The sequence below is a fragment of the Cervus canadensis genome, chromosome 8 (genome assembly GCF_019320065.1).
Source record: "Cervus canadensis isolate Bull #8, Minnesota chromosome 8, ASM1932006v1, whole genome shotgun sequence".
Classification (NCBI taxonomy): Eukaryota; Metazoa; Chordata; class Mammalia; order Artiodactyla; family Cervidae; genus Cervus; species Cervus canadensis.
In genome coordinates this window covers 15,207,769-15,213,768 of record NC_057393.1, presented here as the reverse complement: position 1 = coordinate 15,213,768, position 6,000 = coordinate 15,207,769, and positions in this window count along the sequence as shown.

The following is a 6,000-nucleotide window of genomic DNA, read 5'->3' as shown; positions in this document are numbered from 1 at the left end:
GTTTGTTCAAACTCATGTCCACCAAGTTAGTGATACCATCCAACCATCTCATCCTCTGTCGTCCCCTTCTCCTCCTGCCCTCAATCTTTCCCAGCATCAGTCTTTTCCAATGTGTTGGCTCTTTGCATCAGGTGCCCTAATATCCCCTTATCCAAATGCACCATGAGTTCTTTTACCAGTTCACTGTTGATAGACATCAAATTGTTTCAAGTGTTTTGCTATTGCAAATTATTCTGCCATGAAAATCCTTTTGCATGTATCTTGGCACTCTGTGTAAGAATACAGGGTAAACTCCCTGCAGTGGAATTGTTGGCTCAAAGAGGATGTGGATTTTAAATTATGATATGAATCGGCAAACGGTCTTCTACAAAAAGATTGCCCCTTTTTATGTACCCACCCAAGGTTTTCTCAGGCCAGGCGCTCACTTTATCTTTGAAACATGGTGAAGTCTTTGTCTACTAGCTGGGAAGGGAGAAACCTTCTCGAGGATAAAACCCATCAGGGCAGCAGCACCGCCAGTTTATGTGACTTTTATGGATACCCCTTTCGTATCTTTCACATCATTGTGTTTTCGTTTATGCTTTATTTCACCAAACACAAGCAGTCTTGTATCTTGTTTCTGTCACTGCTTTTATTCACTTTCTTGGCATTTCTCTCAGGGTTTTATTAGTCATTGCTTGTTCCAGCTCCTAAAATTTCTATCACCTGCATGCTGGGGATTTGGTTGTATTTGGGAGATGATTAGAATACTAAGAACTGCTGGAGGAAGCTCGAGGTTTCCCTCCCCCTTTCTGTTTGGTGATTCTGGGGATGTCAGAGTTCTGTCCTTCCTGGGGGGCCAGCCTGCTGCTGCTGGTCTGGGACTGAGCTTGGAGTTTTGATCAGGCTGCCCCAAGCCTGATGAGATGTTGGGGCCTAGGGTTTTGTTGTATCTTTAAAATACCAGGCTCAGCTCCAAAGGCTCACAAACTTTGAATCCAAACTATTGAGTCTGGCAGAAATCACCCTAAACTTGATCATTTGAAAGCAGTTCAGAAAAGGAGTAGGAAAACGCAACTGGATGAAAATTCACAAAGAATAAAAATATGTTCTACAGAATCTCAAGCAAAATGCAGCCTTTTCTGTCCTAACAAACAGCAAGGTCTTCTTGGTGTTGAGTGTGCTGCAGTTTTTAGACTGAAGCAAGTAACAATGGTGATGTTAATTGCTACGATTTGGGTTTTAATAATTTACCTTAAAAAAACCAGGTGGTGATTTGGTACCAGAAATGATGACTTTCCCAGGGAAGTGAGGAAGTCATATTTTGAGCAACCATGAACACGATAAAAATCCAGACTTATGTGGTATAAAGTGATTCCTCCTTGCCCCAGCACTGAGTTAGAAGCTGGAAATAAGAAAACAGCCCCCGGGAATTTCCCCGGTGGGCCTGTGGTTAAGACTCTGTGCCTTTACTGAAGGGGGTGTGGATTCGATCCCTGGTCAGGGAACTAAGATCTCACAGGCCAAAAACTGTCTACTCTGCCTCAGTTGTTGCTGAGCGCTAAGTCGTGTGCAACTCTTTGTGACTGTGGCACTCCAGGCTCTTCTGTCCTCCACTATCTCCTGGAATTTGCTAAAATTCTGTCTTTAGTTTTTATCAAAATACTTACAATTTGTAACTGAATACAAATAATTTAATACATGTATGATAGTAATCAGAGAACCCACCAACCTTATCCTCTTAATATAAAACTGCACGTTGAAGACATGAGATAAATATCAGACACACCAGAGCCAGGTTCCTCATGGAAAGCAGCACAAAGGAGCTATTAGGCTGGGTCTAAAACTGTGGCTTCAACAGGTGGTGATGTTGGAGATTTGCTGCCACCCCCTCGCCGGGACTTGACAGTGTCTTTGGCGGAGGGGAGAGGCTGCCTCTGGTATCTGTGGGTAGAGACCAGGGATGCTGCTAAACATCTTACAATGCATAGGACCAGAAACCCCTCCATGTCATGACACTGGGAACTTCTAGTGTTTGGAGATTTCAGTATCACTTTCCAATGAATTACAATAAAAGAAAAAGGCATCACGATAATCACTTTTTTTTAAAAAAAAAAAAAGAAAGAAAACAATGTTTATTAGGATATTCTGGGGCAGGGGAGATGGTTGAACGGACTCCGTACATACATTCTGTAATGCTTGAGCAATATGCTAACAGAAAATTCAAACATCACAAAGCTACTTCCAAAAGTCCAAAGAACAAAAGGTGTACTTCTGCATGGAGATGGTCTTGCGTGGGTGGTGGTGATAAAGCAAGGTGCAAAACAGCTGTGTGAGGAAGCTGCGTGGGAAGGACCCCAGGAGAACATCCAGGTTCCTCAGGAAGCAGATACATGAGATGATGAAATAAACACGTTATCTTCTACACGTGAAAAACTCAGGAAACAGACAATGTGAAAAGGAGACCAGAAGAAAAGCTGCTCATCCATACTCTGTTCTAATTGGGGGCTTCTGCAGGGCTCACTCCACCCCTCACCCCAGCTCTGATGAGGCTGGGTATCTGAACCCCTCTCCCAGGACAGAATTCTAAAACGATCCTAAAACCCAGAATCCTTCCTCTCTTCCACCTGTATTGTTAACTTGCATGAAACAGAATGAACATAACTGAGATGTACCCTCCGGTTAAGAGTAAAAATGCAACACCATCCAAAAGACACAGTGAAACAGCCCCACTTCCTACAGCTCACAGGGCTTCTCAGCAGGAGCTGGATTAAACAAGAGAAAATAATTTCAATATCAAGGGGAAATGCACAGAGGATGAGAAAACTCTTTAAAGCAAACTCTGGTTTAAAAAGTGTTTGCCCACTTCCCTTGGGGGAAGAAGGGAGAAAAAGAGAAAAGACAGATAATTAGGAGAACTCTAAGGCCCTGGATTTCAGGTTTCTGAAACCACTGCTTCAACCCTCTGAGGACAATCAGCTCTTTCTGAATCCAGAAAAACACATCAGGAATGTCTGATTACCAGAAGACCACAGCCAAATCAGGCAGGCAATCTGTGATTTGGTTCTACCGTTTCCATTCTCTTTTTCTCCTGCACCGCCCCACCCCCACCGAACGCATTTCAGAAATGCCTTCAGCTAAAGCTAAAAAATATAAAAACAAATTCCAGACCAAGAAGATAAAGCTGGATCATCCAGCCCTGCAGCCCTTGTGACACAGAAAGAGAATGGGAGCTTTATAGATGGAGCTTTAAGTGCTGCTGGCTCAGAGAGCCCAGAGTACCTTCACCTGGACCCATGCAGACATCCTGCCAGCCTGGTGACAGGTGGTAGGCTCTTACTGACTTCTAACAGCCTTACACCCGGGGCATCCACTGGGTGTTCCGATTTCTCATTCTATTCTTGGCTAGTTCTAAGATCCGTGCTTGGCGGACAGTTCTGGGGTCTCCCTTTCCCACCAGCACCATGGTTGATGCCTGGCAGCTGGGACTTCCACTGGCCTGTGGACTTGGCCGTGCTCACAGCCCCTGGAGGCTCAGAGGGGTGACCCCATTGGATTTTCCATGTGGCCTTTTGGGTGCAGGCTGAGAGTGGATATATCTGCCTTATTCATGATGGGTGGGCTGGGTGGGTTGTAGGCATGTGGAAAGGGACTTACCTCTTACAGACTGAGTCTGAAAAACAGCTTTATGGACTATCTGCAAAGACAATTTAGAGTCTCCAAAAGATATCAGAGTGAAAGATTATGCCAATCTGGAAATGATGGTTTTTCCCTTAAGCTGCAGTCACAGGGCCTTGTATCCTCCATTTACTCAGCTTTGGCTCCAAATGATGGTTCATTCAAGCACAGTAGATGTTCCACACACATGCTGAATTGTTCAGCACCTGAGTTCACTTCTCAGGATGCTGGCAGAGGCTGCATCCCTGGGGTGGGTCAAGACTGGTGGAATGGTCCATCTTTCTTGCCAGCATCCTGCACTTGAGGCAAGGTTAAAACATCAGCAGACTCACTGGCTAATTTCCCACGAAGTCCACCCCATGTGGAGTCCTGTTCTTTCTGGTGACGCTGGCCCATCACGCTCAGCTCTTCCTGGGGACAAGTGCTAGGTTTTCATCTCTCAGCAGAAAATGAAGCAGACAGATTGAAAGTCACTTTGGTTTTAATGCTTTTTTTCACCCTTTCTCCCTGGTCACCCTCAATAGCTTCAGGAGGATACCTTGCAGCATCTTCATGGCTGCAAGAGGACGTTAAATGGGCCAGTCCTGACTACTGTATTACAGAGGAAACCCTTTGACGTCCTGAAGTTTTTCATTTACCCAGCAGTGTTTAACTTCCTGCTATGGGTCATAGTTTCTGCTAGGGAAGCTGCTACGGTGAGCAGAAAAAAATGTTAGAAAGAAGGAGGTGATGGTCTCTGGCCAATCCCTTGGCATTTTCTGCAAAACGAAAAACAGGGATGGGTAAGAAAGCCGGGCCTGGGATGAAGAGAAGAAAATCGGAGAAAACCTTCTATTGATGCTGGTGCTGGGTTTGGCAGCTGCCCTTGAGCAAAAATAAACTCCCGGTGGCAGTGGGACAAGATGCTGAAGCAGGCACCTGCCAGCAGCAGATCGCCGAAGTCGCAGCTGTGCTGGTCAAATGAGCCCGGAGCCCTCAGGGGGCTGGGAGCGCCATGGCTGTGAGCAGGCTGCCTTCTCTGCAGGCCGTTTATTGAAACAGGGCTTGCGTGCTTTCCCCACCCCTCCGGGCTGGGTCTCAGAGCAATCAGAAGTGCAGGTGGCGCAACCCGCTGAACCACCCGGGCTATCTCCGGGAGGGAGGAGAAGCTCAACAAAGAGCTCTGGGAGCAACAAAGGGATGCAGCAGAGAAGACAATAGGAGTTCAGAAGAGGGAGCTCGGGAGAGGCCTGGCTGGATGAACTTTCTACTCAGGGATTAGCATCATCTTCAAATCGCCTGGCTCCTCAGAGAGACTTCTCCGGCTTCAAAAAGCCAGGGTTACGTGTCAAACCAGCATCTGACTGAACAGGAATTAATTTGGGTAGGACTAAATTTAGAATGATTACAATGAAGAACTGATGGGAAGGGACTCTGTTAATTACTTGGGCAATAAGTAACAAGGGCGGGGACTGGGGTTATCAATAATCAGGAGGCAAAAAAAGGGAATCAGCTGGTATCTTAACGACCCTTGGGCAATAAGCTGCCTCACTGAATACATCCCAGGATGGAGGCAGTGGCCAAATCCACAGATTGAAGGCCTCTGCAATGAGAATGAAGTTCAGAGGTATAGTCGTCTTGAAAATCCTAGACAAGACTGCAAACAAATGGTTACTTGAGAATAAAAGCTGTGTCAAAGTCAAGAAGTATCAGATAAACACACTAGATGCTTATCTTAGGGAAGAGAGAGAAACATAGCTGGAAAGGGTGTCTAATGAAATTCCCAGCTGTTTCATAATTTTGAAAAAGGAATTTCTTCCTCTGTCCTTGAGATATTAGCTCTGGCTTGCTTTCTACAAAGGGACTGGTATCTAATTCAGGGAACTCTGGCTGTTTGGTTGGGACAAGCTTCCTATTTGCATCAGATAGCACGCACCATTCAACCATAGCGCGTGGTCTCTTGTGGCACCTTGATCTTTGCTCCATCTCTTCAAACTCTCCAAGCTCAGGGCAGACAGGCCCTTTGGCCAACATCATGTTCGGGCCGTTGATAATTCACTCTTGTGTGTTGTCATTGCTTTGGGGTTGTTCTTGAAATGGTGGGTCTGACATGGTCTCATTTGTTTAATCAAAGAGCAGGAGCAATAAAGATCAGGGGTGTATGAATCCAAGAGATCAAGAACAGTTTGAAAGAGAATGAGAAACTGTGCTTTCATTTAAACAGGCATTTTCTGGCCCCACAGTTTATTGACTTAAGTAAGTCGTGCATGCCTGACTACATGAATGAAAACTTATTTTCCAAAAGACAGCTCCTTGGAGGCCACTATTTTGTAAATAATAACAACAGAAATACATGTTAGCTGG